Source organism: Vulpes lagopus, chromosome 8, assembly GCF_018345385.1.
Source record: "Vulpes lagopus strain Blue_001 chromosome 8, ASM1834538v1, whole genome shotgun sequence".
NCBI lineage: Eukaryota > Metazoa > Chordata > Mammalia > Carnivora > Canidae > Vulpes > Vulpes lagopus.
The window spans coordinates 52956186-52972878 of NC_054831.1; positions in this window are offsets into that span (position 1 = coordinate 52956186).

The following is a 16693-nucleotide window of genomic DNA, read 5'->3' on the forward strand; positions in this document are numbered from 1 at the left end:
CGGCTCATCACCAGATGCTCAATCTCTGAAGTATAGTAGCATGTCAGGAGCTGTTTTTCAAACATCATGGAGGTCACTGCTATAGATTGCATGTCCTTTCTCTAGATCTCTAAGAGTTATCAATATGGTAGATAAATACAAGGTTCTGTGCAATGTTCAGATTGCCTAGGTTCCTTATAGACTAAGACTGTAGATGTATACTATGGTCCATCCCATGTGAATGCAAACTATTTCTGACTCTCCTCTTTCATGGGTACTAGAGATAATATATACTATGTATCAAAAGCTGTGTTAATTTGTTCTAGTGAAGATACCACACAGCACCTACAGGTGGAGCTACTACTAGATTAAGCATGAGGTGGTCCATTGTCAGCCATCATTGTACATCCAATTTTTTGCAGGAGCCAGATAGTGGATTAAACGGAGATACAATGAGGACCATCCCCTTAAAAGGACCAGTCCGTTAAGTTTTTGAGGGTAGTACTAATCTCTGCCACTTCTCTCAGGATGTGATTTTTTAAATTTACTATTTTGGCTGAGTAGTGGGGTCAGTTTTATTGGTTTATACTTGGGTTTTCTTACTGTAGTAAGGTTTATAAGGGTTATGTCAACGGCTAACATCCATCCCCATTATGAACTTGGGAAACAGGGATTTATGAACCCACTGTGGACAATAGTCTCTTTATTACTAGGTCCTCATGTAACACAATTCTAGCAGGAGGTCTAATGGCATGTGGAGATACAGGATATCTGCATCTACTCAGATCCTATATCCAACCATTCTCAAAATATCTGAGTATTCTTTCCTCACTGTATAGTTCTCTAGGTAAATGGCCATAGGTCCCTTTGGAGGGAAGACTGAAGTATCACTGCTGACCCAGACCCTTCCTGGGTCTGAAAAGTGGTTCAGATATGAAAGATTGTGATTTTTTTTCCACTGGGGCTGCTGACAATCTTCTACTTACTTATTTTTTATCTCTCTTGCTTGTATATATTAGACAATACTTTTGCTAGTGACCCATCTATCTTCCCTTCAGGAACATCATATTCTGTTAGTCAGTCATTCCCATAGCTTACTACAGCTCGGGATCTGTGGTTGCCCATCCAAACTGTTCTCCCATTACAATAACTATGTTTATATGGCTTCTGATGGCTAAGTGCTGCCATTGGCCTCTGCTATTCCAGAATCCAATATTATCCTCATTACTACCAAAAATCCCAGTCTGTGGGGGACATAGGGGTAGACAGGTGAAATAAGTGATAAAAATTAAGGGATATACTTGTCATGATGAGAGTACTGTGTGGCATATGGAAATATTGATCATATTGTACACCTAAAACTAATATAACACTGTATGTTAACTCTAATGGGATTGAAATAAAAACTTAAATAAAAGCCTGGTCTGTGACCACATCTCTACAACAGCCCTAGATTAGAGGAAGTCACTACTTACTTGATGGTGCTCTCCTTAGCACTTTGGCGGATGCCTGTCCTCCAGGCTCTTCTGAGGGAGAAAGTCAGCCAGTGGGTTTTCTAGTATGCAGATTTGTTCTAGCACACCCACATCTATGGCCTTTTGATCCCATCTTCCATAGTTGGACATGATGATTCTGGCATTGCTCTTTCTAAGAGCCATTTCAGTAATATAAAAGGACTTCCCTCTTTCATCTGCCCTTATGTTCTTGCTGTAATGTTAAATTCATATTACTGAAGTGTATTCCCATAGCAATAAGTTTGCCTTATTTTCTTCCCTTCATGATCCACCACTCTTTTTTTTTGTTTTTTTTTTTTTAAGATTTATGTATTTATTTGAGGGAGCAGGACAGAGGCAAAGGGAGAGAAAGTTTTAAGCAGACTCTGAGCTGGACATGGAGCTAGACACAGGGCTCAATCTCATGACCCTCATATCATGACCTGAGCCAAAACCAAGAGTCAATGGCTTAAACCAACTGCGCCACCCTCGCACCCTGGTTTATCACTCTTAAGATGCATCTAAGCCATAGACCTCCAGTTCCTTACCTCAATCCCACAGCAACCTTGATATATAATTCTTTTTTTTTTTCCCCTTTAGCAGGCCCAGAACTTTCCATGAGTCACTCTATACTTAGCCCTAGTCATTGGTCTGGGGGCCAGGACGAAGGGGAAGAGGGAAGACCCTAAGAGAACAAGCATGATTGTGATGGGCATTTGCCTCAGTTGAGGCTTCTGCATACTGTTCAGCAAGGGAAAGTTGCTCTCTTCTGACAAGATGGAGTGGGACACCTCTGCAAACTGAGAAAGTTCAGGGGGATCTGGCCTCTCTAGCACATCTCCCTAGAAACAACCCCTCTTCATCTCAGGCCCATTCAGTCCCTTCCAGGTTGTATCAGGACCTGACTTTGATGTAAAAGGTCTGCTTTCCTACAAGTCTTGAGTTTGGTTTTGGTTTATAACTTGGTTACCTGCTGTCTATAGGAGATGTTTTTTTTTTTTTTAAGATTTTATTTATTTATTCATGAGAGACACAGAGAGAGAGGCAGAGACATAGACAGAAGGAGAAGTAGACTCCCTGTGGGGAGCCCCATGCAGGACTCCATCCCAGGACCCTGTGATCCCAACCTGAGGCAAAGGCAGACGCTCAAACACTGAGCCACCCAGGTGCCCTGTTTTTTTTTTTTTTTAATTTATTAGTTTGTTTGCTTAACATTTCCCAGGAAGCCTCTGTCTCTTACCTTTTGCTTTGAATTGATCATTGATTGCCTGAGCCTGTGATTTTCTCTCTTTAATGTGTGTTTTTTTTTTAAAGATTTTATTTATTTATTCATGAGAATACACAGAGAGGAGAGAGAGAGAGGCAGAGACACAGGCAGAGGGAGAAGCAGGCTCCATGCATGGAGCCCAACGTGGGACTTGATCCCAGGTCTCCAGGATCAGGCCCTGGCTGAAAGCAGCGCTAAACTGCTGAGCCACCCGGGCTGCCCTCTCTTTAATGTGTTAATGATGATCAACAGTAACCACCATTCCCACTGTCCTTTAATTACCATTTGTCCCATATCTCTCAAGTGCCAGAGATATTGCACAAACCAGTGTGTCTCCTTCAATTTGTACCCCTTTCAACTTGCCACAGGTGAGTGAGTCTTTGCATTGCTGCATCAGGGCGAAGTCTTTCACATTTCCCACTCTGCCACTAACAACGAACCCTCAATGCCAGCTAGTTGGCAAGTGATCGACTCCAGGATTCATCTTTAGAATTTGCTCTGAAGAGTACTCTTTGTACCAACTATCTTAGAGTGGGTTTCCTAAGAGCAGAGCCTGAAACAGGGATTTGGACTGCTGTGGTTTACTGAAGGAACGCTCTTCGGAGAAAAGAGGTAAGAGAAGTAGCATAGGCCAGAGGAAGGACCTAAGCATAGAGCTGGAGTCTAGAAATAGCTTCGCTTCTCAGGTAGCCTTGGAGCATGAAGGGTACCCCAACACTAGTCCCACTCTGAAGCAAAAGAGCTAGCCCTTTGTACTTCTGTGCCAGTTGGTCATTAGCCGCCGGTTTCTGGGGGGTGTGACCTCCTGCCCGAGGCAGCTCCTGGATTCTGTTTGGCTGAGGATAATTTTCTGGTATTTGGCAGCTGGGTGTAGTGGCCTGTAAAGTGATCCGGGCAGGACACCAACAACTTCTAAGACTGTTTCAGTAAATAACTCCTCAGTCCACCAGTTGCTCAAGCTAGAAACCTGGGAATCATGCATTTCCCTTTTCTTTTTTTTTCAATTTTCAGCCCTATCAAATCAATCTCTAAAGTATGTATTCAATCTCCTAATCATTTCACTAAGTTTTCCCATTTTCACACTCACTACCCAGTTGATGTCTCCACCATCTATTGTCCTTGTTACTGCAATATCTCTGAACAAACCTCTGTAGTTTCTGATCTGAAAGACAGCCAAGATAATCTTTCTAAATCCTCATCTTTTCACATCACTTCCTTTATTAACCCTTCAATGGGTTCCATTGCTCTTATGATAATTTAAAACTGCTTTAAATAACTTAAAATATCCTTCATGACCTTGGTCCTACTCGTATTTCCTGGTTCATCTCTCACTACTTACAACCTCAGATAGCTGACCCAAATGAGCTTCTTTTAGTTACTTGAGTATACCATAGTCTCTCTTGATTCTATGTCTTGCATTCTATGATTTTTTTTTTTTGTCTGCCAGGACACCTGTACCACCTCTCACCTGATTACTTCTTTTTCATCTTTAAGGATCTGCCTAGTTATGCTTGCCCTTGCAAAGCCCTCCTTGCTCTCAGCTTCTAGAGTCCCATAACACCTCATACTTTCCCATCATGTTTCTTATCACATGGCACTGCAATTGCTTCTTTATTTCATTGCCTATGTCTTCTCACTACAGTGCTATTTCTTTACCAATTTCTTCATTCTGTTCTCACCCTTCTTCCTTTCCCGTATTTCTTAAGAGAAATTTCCTTCCATTTTTCTCTTCTTTAGTAATTTTGCAGTAATACAACTAATTTTTACACTTTAATGGTTTAGGATTAGATAATCTCAAATTAAATTGTAAGGTCTGTGGAAGCAGGGATGATGCTTATTATTTATCACTGTGTTATCAGTGCTTGGTATATGGATGGAACTCAGTAAATGTTTATTATATGAACTAATGCATGTATAAGAAGATTTGGTTTCTGTTTTCATTGCCACTCTATGTGCCAGCAACCTGCAACAATGCCTTGCATATAGTACATGCTTAATGAATATTTGTTAAATTCATTAATGAACTTAGCCTTTCCTCCCAATTTGCATGACAGCTCTCCTGCGTGATTTAGGCCCTCAGCACCTATGTGTCAGAGTCAGGCAGTAGATCCTGGCACGAGCAAAGTGACAGGCCAGAAAGATCCTTGTTCTCATTTTCCTAAACAAACATCAAAACAAAACCCAAGATGTCTTAAACAACTTTGAAGGAGCTCTGGAAACTCGTTAAGGGTTACAGCAACTAAGTAATGCCCAATTGTAAAAACTCATTTTCAAAATGGTAAGAAATTTTGGAGTTTTTACTCACCCTCAATTCAGCCCACCTCACCTCTTCCAGCACAGTAGTGATTTTGGTTGGGAGCAGGTGGCAACCCAGCTCACGGTTCACACCAGCCAGAGGGCACAGAATAGACCTTATTTTCAAATTACCATGTATGTCTGTTCTAAATAGTCCGGAAGTACTAAAGGACCAATGCAAGGCAATATCTCTGTTCCACATAACTTAGAATGCAAGTAGGGAAAGCACTGGGCAATGTTTGTAAAAGCTGCAGACTGGTTACAATCCTACAGACAGCTGGGGCTAGAGATTCTCTGAGTGGAGGCATACAGTAGACCATCTAAGGCCAGGAGGATAAACTGAGGTGAGATGCATTGGGGAATTAGGACATTCAAAGTAGCCATGTATATAGGGAAATTTATAAACACATGTGCTAATCCCTAGGGTCATAGTAAGCCTACCTAAATAGTGAAGGGATGACCCCAGACCAAACCATTCCGTAGAATGGTTAAAAGTGGTGGATGTTCTCTTTTTGTCTTTTTTTTTTTTTTTTGGTATTTGTTTGTTTTAGTTCCTAGCATTTCAGGAAACCTCTATCCAAACACTAGCAGAACACAAGCTAAAGAAATAGAAACCTCAGCGATTACACATGACAAGGCATATTGTCTTTGCCAAAATAGTTTGGAAAAGTTTTGAAACAAATGTATTGTTTCCACAACAACCACCTCCAGAAGAAATAAAGAATGGAGGAAAGAAAGAAAGAGAGAGAGAAAATTAGCAGTCTTTGAGGTAGAGGGAGAATCTGATTTATAGAGTTACCACATGATAATAGTCAAATGCCTAATTTTCAACCAAAAAAAAAAATCCCAAGGCATACAAAAAGTAAGAGCACAAGTCTCATTCAGATGAACAAAATTAACTGACAGAAGCTGACCATGAGGAAACTCAGACATCAGAATAAGTAGGAAAAGACTTTAAGCCAACTATATTAGATATATTTTACCCTTATATATTAAGGGAATATATGGGCAAAGAACTAAATGAAATCAAGAAAACAATATATGAACAAGATGAGGATATTAACAAGGATATAGACATTGTAAAAAAAGGGGGCACCTGGGTGGCTCAGTGGTTGAATATTTGCCTTTGGCTCAGGTTGTGATCCTGGGGTCCTGGGATTGAGTCCTGCATCAGGCTTCTGGAGGAAGCCTGCTTCTCCCTCTGCTTATGTCTCTGCCTCTCTCTCTCTCTGTGTCTCTTATGAATAAATAAATAAAATATAAAAAAAAGAAATTGCAAAAAGGAACTAAAATTCTGGAGTTGAAAAGCATAATAGCTTAAATAAAAGTTTATTAGAGGGGTCTGACATCAAATTGGAGCAAGAGAAAGAATCAGAGAACTTTAAGATAAGATGATTGAAAGTATTGAGTCTTAGGAGTAGGAGGGGAAGAGCAAAGAAAAGTGAACAGAACATAAAGGACTTATGGAATGTTATTAAATGGACAAATTTATGTATTATGGGAATTCCAGAAAAAGAGAGCAAAAGAGGTAGAATAATTATATAGAGAAATAATGACTGAAAATCTCTCAAATTTGAGAAAATACATGTATCTACAAATCTAAGAAGCTCAATTAACTCCAAACAAGATAAACCTAAAGAGACCCATAAGGAGGCATATAACTAAACTGTTAACAGCCAAAGACAAAGAGGAAAAAATCTTGAAAATAGAAAGTAACTTGTCACAAATAAGGGATTCACAACTGACTTCTCATCAGAAGCCATGGAGGCTAGAAAGCAACTAGTATGATTTATTTAAAATACTAAAAGAAAAACACCTGTCAAGCAAAAAATCCATATCTGGTAAAACTGTCCTTCAAAAAATGAGAAATTAAGACATTCTCAAAATAAATAAACAAAAGCTGAGAGTTTATTACCATTACCCTCGCTCTCCAAGAAATTCTGAAGGGGTTCTTCAGTTTGAAATGAAAGATTTTAGACAGTAGCTCGAAGTGATATGAGTGCTCTAGTAAAGGGAAAAATATGGACAAATATAAAATCCAGCATCATTGCAGTTTTGATTTGTAACTTCATTTTGAATTTTCTCTTATATCTAAGAGACAAGTATATAAAAATAATTATAAATCTGTTATTAGGGACACAATGTATAAAGATGTAATTTGTGATATCAATAATATATAACTAGGAGTGATGGAACTGTATAGTAGTTTTGTATGTGATTGAAATTGATGTCAATTCAAATTAGATTGTTATAACAATAGTATACCATAAATAAATCCCCATGGTAACTACAAACAAAATATAAACATACAGAAAGGAAATGAAAAGGAATTCAAAATCTATCACTACCAAAGAATCAAGTAAACACAAAAGAAGGCCATAACAGAAGAAATGAAGAAGAAAAGACCTAGAAGACATAGAAAAAAATAGCAAAATGGCAGAGGTATTTCCTTGTCAGTAATTATTTTAAATGTAAATAGATTGAACTCTCCAATCAAAGACATACATTATGTAACACAATAAAGAAGGACTGGGTGAAAATCTCCCATAACCTATTATAATATGTCCCAAGTCTTACATTATAAAGACCTTAGGAAAGAAAACAAAATGTAACTATTGGAATTGGAAATGTAATAAAACATTAAAATTAAAGATATATTTTAAAGAAAAAGCATAGATTGACATGTTGAACAAAATAGACACAAACTATGTGCTATCTACAAGGTACTTATGTTAGATTTAAAGATGCAAATAGGTTGAAAGTGAAAGAATGCGGAAAAAACTCCCAGGCAAATGATAAACAGAAGAGAACTGAGGTGGCTATATTATGATTATACAAAGTAAACTTTAAGTGAAAAACTGTTAAAAAAGACAAAAATATGTCACAAAGATGATATGCAATTAATAATACATATGAACCAAGCATCAGAGCCCCAAAATATATAAAGCAAACATTGACAGATTGAAGATAGAAACAGAAAACTCTGCAGTAAAAGTAAATTTTAATATTACATTTTCAATAATGGATAGAGCAACCAGATAGAAGTTCAGCAAGGAAATATAGGACTTACACAACAAAAGAGACCAACCAGATCTAACAGGTATATATAGAACACTGAGTAACAGCAGAATACACCTTTTTCTTAAGTATACATGGAAGATTCTCCAGGACAGACCAAATGTTAAACCACAAAACAAGTATTAATAAATTTTAAAAGATTGAAGTCATACAAAATTTCTTTTCTGATCATAATCGAATAGAACTGAAAATGACAGAAGGAAAACTAAAAAATCTGCAAATAAATGGAAATTAAATAACATATTCTGAAACAATCAATGGATGGAAAAAGAAATCACAAGGGAAATTAGAAAATACCTGAGATGAATGAAATAATAAAAAAAAAAACAATACTCTAAAACCTATGGGATGAAAGAAGTACTAAAAGGGAAATCTATAGCATTAAACATATATATCAGAAAAGAAGACAGATCTCAAATCAATAACTTAACTGCATACCATAAGCAACTGGAAAAAGAAGAGCAAACTAGTCCCAAAGCTAGCAGAAGGAAAGAAATAATAAAGGTTAGATCAGAGATAAATAAATTAAAGAATAAGAAAAACAATGGAGAAAATCAGCAAAATCAAAGGTTGACTATTTGAAAAAACCAACAACATTGACAAAGTGTTAGCTAGGCTAAAAAAAAAAAAAAAAAGAAAGTAGATGCCAGTAATAAAAATTAAAAATGAAAGTGGGAATATTGCTACTGATTTTATAGAAATAAAAAGAATTGTAAGAGGATATCATGAATTATAGTAAGCCAACAAACCTGGATAGCCTAGATGAAATGGACAAATTCTTAGAAACACATATACACCAAAATGGAATCATGAAAAAGTAGAAAATCTGAATAGACCTATAACTAGTTGGAGATACAATCAGTAATGAAAACCTCCTGACAAATAAAAGCCCTGGACCAGATGGTACTGGTACATTAGACCAAGCATTAAAAGAAGAATTAACACTAGTCCTTCTCAAACTCTTCCAAAAACTGAAGAGGGGGGACCATTTCTTAAGTCATTTCATAAAGTCAGCACTGCTCTGACATCAAAACTAGACAGAGATACTACAACAAAAGAAAACTACAAACCAGTATTTTTTATAAATATGGATGCAAGATCTTCAACAAAATACTGGCAAACTGAATTCAACAACATATTAAAAGTGTTACACACCATAACCAACTAAGACTTATTCCCAGATTATAAGGATGGTACAACCTATGAAAATTAATCAAAGTGATTCACTACATAGACACAATAAAGGGGGTGGGGGTGGAAACACAGTCATTTCAGTTGAGGCAGAAAAAAGATTTGACAAAATGCAAAATCTTGTCAATAAAAATACGCAATAAAGTGTGACTAGAAAGAAACTTCCTGAACATAACAAAGGCTATATATGAAAAACCATCAACCTGCCATTATGGTGAGAGGCTGAAAGCATTCCTGTAGGATGGGGGCCAAAGCAAGAATGCCTATTCTCACCACTTTGATTCTACATCTTATTGGAAGTTCAGACAGAGCAATTAGCCAAGAAGAAAAAAATGCACTTAAACTGGAAAGTAACAAGTACAATAATCTCTATTTCAGATGACTTGATTTTCCATATAGAAAACTCTAAATTAGAGTCCACACACACCCACACACACACAACAGACACACCACACACACAGTATGTTAGAGCTAATAAATAAATTTGGCAAAGTTACAGTATACAAAATTAACACTAAAAAAATCAGTTGCATTTCTGTTCACCAACAATAAGTAATCCAAAAAGAATACTAGAAAAACAATTGCACTTATAAAAATATCAAAAATAATAAAATACACAGAAATAGATCTAAGCAAGGAGACAAAAAACTTTTTGCACTGAAAATTACAAAACATTGCTAAGAGAAATAAACAAAGACATAAATAAATGGAAAGATAGCCCATGTTTACGGATTAGAAGACAAGATGAAAATACTACCCAAAGAAATTATAGATTCAATGCAATTGCTATCAAGATTTCAATAGTTTTCTTTACATAAATAGAAAAACCTATCCTAAAATTCACATAGGATCTCAAGGAACCCCAAATGTCAAAACAATTTGAAAAATTACAAAGTCGGATGACTCACATTTCCCTGATTTCAAAACTTTTTATAAAGCTACTGATGTGACCACAGTGAAGCATTGACATAAGGACAGGCATAGACCAATGGAATAGAATAGGGAGGCCAGAAAAAAATCCTTGTATGTATGATAATTGATTTTCAACAAGAATGCTGAGACTACTCATTGGGGGAAAGGACAGTCTTTCAACAAATGGGACTGGGAAAACTCGATATCTATATGTAAAAGAATGAACCTGGACCCTTACCTTACACGATATACAAAAATTAACTCAAAATGGATTTTAAAAAAACCCTAAATGTAAGATCTAAAACAATAAAACTCTTAGAAGAAAACAGGACAAATTCTTCACATTGGATTTGACAATGATTTTTTGGGTATGCAATCAAAAGCACAGGCCACAGAAACAAAGCTGACGAATGAAAACTACATTAAACTTACAAATTTCTCCTTGTTAAAGGAAACAATAAAAAAAAAAATAAAGGAAACAACAGAGTGAAAAGACAACCCATAGAATGGGAGAAGGTTTTCCAGGTTATATATCTGATTAGGAATTTACATGCAAAATATATAAGGAACTGGTACAACTCAACAACAAAAACTGGACAGTATACTTAAAATGTTTTGTTATAAATTTTGTTTTGTATATTTCACTACAATAAAAAGTCAGTGTAGCAGCTTCTTCACTGCTCTCCCTACCTTCTGGGTGTTTCTTCCTTAAGTTGCTCTAAAAAGAGAGCAACTTAAATGCCTCGATTGGTGTTTAACATGATTAGCTTATAAATTAGGGAAGAAATAATAATTCTGTCTATATGGCCAGATTAATTGTCCCAAAGTCAAGCTTTGATAATGTTGTTATCCTGTTTATATTTCAGTGGTTCCCCACTGCCTACAGGGCAAAATCTAGGTTCTTTCTGATTTACAATCTGATTCCAGTTTATCCTTTCTCCATGCCTCCCTCTCCCACTGTTTCTACTGCAGCCAGATAATGTCCCCAACAGACACCCCCATGTGGGGCTGTCCTTCTCCTCCTCTCCGAACTTGATCCTAATCCACCCTCCTAGGGCTATCTTGAACTCTGTCTCCTTCAGGAAGTGCTTCCTGCAACTTCCGATGCTGACATGTCATTTTTCCCCTCAACAGCACAAGTACATTCTGTCTGTGTAGCTATGGTTTAGTCCTTCACACAGACTTCCTGGCTGGATTTTGAGCACTGTGCCCTGTACATTTGTATTTCCCACACTTCCTAACTTTGCATATTGTTATCTGACCACCTGGCTTCCCAGGAAGTTTTTTCAGTGGCCTTTCTGGGAATATCGTTTGCAAAATTTCAAAAAGAGGAGACTGAAGTAGATGATAAGGCAGGTCTCTTGAGTTGTAAGGGTCCGTGCCTGTTTGCATGAAAAACAGGTCAAGGCCTTAATCCACGCGAGCCACTCATCTTCATTTAAACCAGAGGGTCGGGATCCCTGGGTGGCTCAGTGGTTTAGTGCCTGCCTTTGGCCCAGGGCGTGATCCTGGGGTCCTGGGATCGAGTCCCACATCGGGCTCCTGGCATGGAGCCTGCTTCTCCCTCTGCCAGTGTCTCTGCCTGTCTCTCTCTCTCTCTCTCTCTATGTCTATCATAAATAATAATAATAATAATATTTAAACCAGAGAGTCCTGAGCAGCACTGGGAGGGAGGTGAGTTCTGGCAGTCCTGCGGGCGACCACTTAGCCCATGGGCTCTGGACTAATAAGATCTTTCTCTGGATTCTGCCCCTCCTTTTTCTTAGTCTAATCTTTTCCCCAAATGCTATAGGAGTATTTCTGTAGACATTGGTCAAAAACAAATTCTAAAGATTGAGTGGTAGAGACTCCAGGGTAGCCTTGTAACTCCTGCCTCCCGGTATCTCTGACCTTGCATAATCTCCTGTAAGTGCAAGTGGTACCTGTGCTTCTGAGAGAATACGACAAAGGTGATGGACTGTCACTCCCATGATTAGATTATATCAGACTTAGCTAACTGGGGCTAGAGATTCTCCTTATGATCGGAAAGGAATGATGCAGCCATTTTGGAGAAGGTCACATGTCAAGGAACTGTGGGCAGCCTCTAGCACCCAACAGTGGCCTCTAGCCAACAGCCAGCACATAGCTGTCAGCTGTACAGTCACAGGAAGTGCCTTCTGCCAGCAACCTGAATGAGCCTGGAAGCAGAGTCTTCCCCATGTGAGCCTTCTGATGAGAATGTGGCTCAGCCGCCACCTTGACTGCAGCCTTGTGAAACAGAGCACTCAGTCCAGACTCGGGACCAACAGAAACCGACATAATAAACACGTATTGTTTTAAGCCATTAAGTTTGTGGTAATTTAGTGTACAACTAGGAAACCAACACAGATTGTGTTCAGCTAATACACAGTAGCTGAGAAATGCAATGTCCCTAAAGAAATCTGACTATATTTTCCAGCTTCACCTTGGAACCCACGAACCCTGAGCAGGAAGGTTCCAAGGGCCATGTTCTCATGGTGTTTGCTTTCTAATCGTGACTAATCTACTTAAAATTCAAATGTGTGAACGCATAGAAGGACAAACTGTCTTGCTGGGTAGAGCCCAGCACGGTAGTTCCTGTAGAATGGAATGTGATGAAGACTCAGTTTCGGTCCTCTGTTCCCACCACAAACACAGTCAGGCACCAGTTCTCCAATGGGGTCTCTAGGGGTGATATTACCGAGGAACAGTTTTAATTTGAGTCTCAAATCAGTGATAAAACCAAATAAAAAATTTCAAAATAAGTTGCCTTAATACTTTTAAGCAATTAAGACAAGATACAACGTTTAATGAATTCTTGTTAAACTTGCTTTTATGATTGGATAAGCACACTTTGTAATTAGCAAAGTACTTGCTGATATTCAAAAGGGAGTGTGAAGATTTTAGTTTTTTTAAGACAGGCTAAACATTATCACAGTCTTCTTTGAATTATTTGTGTTTTAAGAGACAGATACGTTCCAATGGTACCCTCTCTAAATAGTCACAGATAGCAAATAAGTTGGATACAAATGATCAGACTTTTACTTTGTGCTGGAAGGATGCCCATGAACCCCACCGCGCCTCCCGACGGCCCTCCGGCGCTGCCAGAGGTCACAGAAGAGAGAAGGGCATGCGTGTGTTCTCTGTCTGCAGCCAGGAGGGAGCGGTGCCAGCCTTGGGCTGCCTGCCTTGATAGAATCTAACATTTCCTCTTTCTCCCCTTGGAAAGCCCTCCAGCAGCAGCCCCACAGTCCACGTGGGGTGGATGCAGGGCTTGGGAATACCAAATGGTGTTAGGGTAATCAGATCCTTTCCAAGAGAATCTTGAAGTTCGACACAAAACCCAAGTTAGTCTGATAATGTGCAATCGGCGTTATGAGGTCACAGTCCTTGAATAGGAGGTGAGGGAGTGCCATTCTGGTCTTAGTTTGTTCTCGTGATGGCTGAGAACACTTTCCCTCCCTTCTTTCACCATCACTCCCGAAACCACGAAGACAATGCCGAGTGCCCCACACTGTCGATCTCGAGCAGGGAGTGACACTTTTCCCTGCAGCATCCAAGTCAGCATCTCTCCTTGGAAAAGTCTGTGTCTTCCCTGTGGCAGGGGTGAATCACAGCCGAGAGGGGAGCTGGAGCTCAGTTTTTGCCAAAACTCCCTGCAGGACTACCTTTCCTTCCAGATCGTTGACCTCTAAGGCCAAGGCACTGAACTGTTGGTAAAATGCTGCACGCTGCCCCGAGAGGCAAGGCAAGGCAGTTGCCACCCCATCTAGCGTCGCACTGGGAGGATGGGGCAGCCCGTGCCTGCCCAGGACAGCTCCTCTTCCAAAGCCTGCTCTTGGCTCCCAGGTGTCCGTGTGGTCACCAGCTGTGCTCCGGAGAGGTCCAGCAGAGGGAGGTGAAGGCAGCCGAGCTCGGGGCCGGGTACTACGCCAGCAGAGAGGACCCTGCACCCTGGGCCCGTGGCCCCCTGCCAGCAGTGTGACCCTGCAGTGGACCTCTGGGCAGCTCCAGCTAGGCTTCTCTCCCCTGTGGAACCTGTCCCGGTCCCCGCTGGCATGTCAAGTTCCCGCATTTATTTCCGCGTGTCCCCAAGTGTGGCATCAATTGCAGAATCTCTGATGATAAGGATCAGAACATAATTTTTCCATTTCTTATATTAGGGAGGATTTATTGGGCTGCATGTAAAAGAAGGTTTCTTTCCCTCTGCTGTAAAAGTCTGAATGAAGGAAGCACTGGAGGGCAGGATGGATGGTCCCCAAACCAGGTTCTCCAGGCCACCTGCTCAGCCATCCCGAGGGCGTGGCTCCTCCAGGTCCCAGGTGAGTCAATGCCCCCCAAGCAGGGTGGAGGACCCGGGAAGGAGAGGCATGACCCTTTCTTTAACAGATCTTGTCTCAAGTGTTTGCACGTATCCTTTCTGCACACTCCATTGGCTACAGGAAGGCAGAGAAATGTGGCCACAAACCCAGCTGAATATCGACAGATCTATTATTGTGGAATAAAGAGCGAATGATTATTGAAGGCACAGCATTCAGCCTCTGCCGCCTTTTTTTATACAAAACTCTCTACTATATCAATTTTTTAAAATTTCAAAATACTTGCTCAAAACAAATTGTTATAAAAGTATAAAAAGGAAGACCTCTATGCACCCCCCCACCTGGAACTCCTATGAAGAGATTGATGTGCCTTCTCTCATGCCTTTCTTGACAGTCATTTAAAAATATGCAAAGCTTTCTGCCTCCCTGACCACGTCTATTTTTTTAATGAGATCATTCTAGACACAATATTTTCTATGATTTGCTTGTTTCTCAATACATAATGCATCTGTTTGCTTATTGGTAACTACATGTAGCTCTAAACCATTCTTTTTAATGACTGCATAGCTCATAATATGGGTTTCTTAGTCGGAGGCACTATAATTTCTTCTACCACTCCCCAGCAGAACATATAGCTTATTTCCTTTTATCATCACTGTGAATAATGTGGCAAGAAACAGCCTTGTGCACACATCCTCAGGTGTTTCTTTTTGTAGGATACTTGATTAAAGGATACATACAACTAAAAGTGCAACAGATTCTCCTCGGTCACTTTATGGAAAGACCATCATAATTTGCAGGCTGGTGGGTCGCAGATGAGAATGAGGGAGTCCTTGGCAGCACCCCCCCCCCCGACCCCGTGCTGTTGGAAAAGAAGATGAGAGGAGGGAGAAGGATGTCGAGCAGAAGAGTGATTTCCAGGAACCGGTTCCCTGGTCTAGTAGCTGAGAAACTGTTCATTCCACCTGCTCTCGGAGAGGCCATGAGGACACCTCTGTTTCCACCAAGAAGCGGGTGGAAGGAATCACAGTGTCGGCCGCACAGCAAGCTGCCCTGGCCTGGGGAGGACTATGACAGAGATGCAGAGGCTGAGGAGGATGGGCCTGGGTGCCCTAGAGGGACATGAGCCCTTGCAGCCCCGTGGCCAGGCCAGGGTGGCACCGCCTGGGGGACAACCCAGCCCCGCAGGCGGACGGAGCACTGAGCCTGCAGCCCGGACTCACACAGCCCCTTCTCCATGGTCCAGAGGAGGGAGCAAGGCTCAGGGACAGCATGGCTTGGCCAAGTCCGTGGAGGAAGGCTGGGGGAGGCTCTGGGGATGAAAACCCCCTGCTAGGACTCCTGAGTCATTCCCCTTGCCCATAGTCCTGCACTTGGCCAGCATTTCTGGGGTTTTTGGCTTGGCTTCTCTTTGTTGATTCCAGTTTGCAGCCTGGAGAAGCTCATGGATCGGCCACACCGGCTTGTGATTTGTGGGTGTGTGAAGGTTGGGGAGGGCGGAGGAAAGCTTTGCAGGGTTTGGGGCGGCTGGGAATCACAGCTAGGGGTGGAGAAGCAGGAGCCGCTCCCTCCTGCCCCTCCTCTCTCACCCTCCTCTGTCTTCTCAGCAGGCAGGCTCTAGGGAGGTGGCAGGCCTACAGGATGACAAGCATGAGCCATCCCCCAGCTGGCCACCACAGGGAGAGGGCTGGCATGTGGGGAGCCTTCAGCCCCACTTACAGACTGGGAACTGAGAACTCAAGCCCTCTAGCTAGTGCAGTGCTGAGCTGGGAGCTGACTCACCCCCCAAACCCTTGCCTTCCCCTCCAAGGCCACAGGTGCCCCTGCCTCCCCTGCACAGAAACCCAGTGCTCACCCCCAGCTGTAGTCCTTCTGTCTTAACAGGGAAAGGGGAAGGATGTCGGGAAAGACAGGCTAATTCTTGCTCATGCTCAGCACTTTACAGGGCATCCTGTTTTTCTGTTGGGGGTGTTCAGCCCATGGGCCAGGACGGTTGGTGCTTAAGGACGTCAGGTCAGCTCCTGGCAGGCAGCCACACCCCCTCCAGAAACCACTTGGCTTCCTGGATTCCTGGAATCTCCACTTCCGAGGTTCATCTCCTAGAAGGGGGCCACCAGCACCCCCAGCCTCCCCACACTCACGATTGTGTCCTGGATGTATGG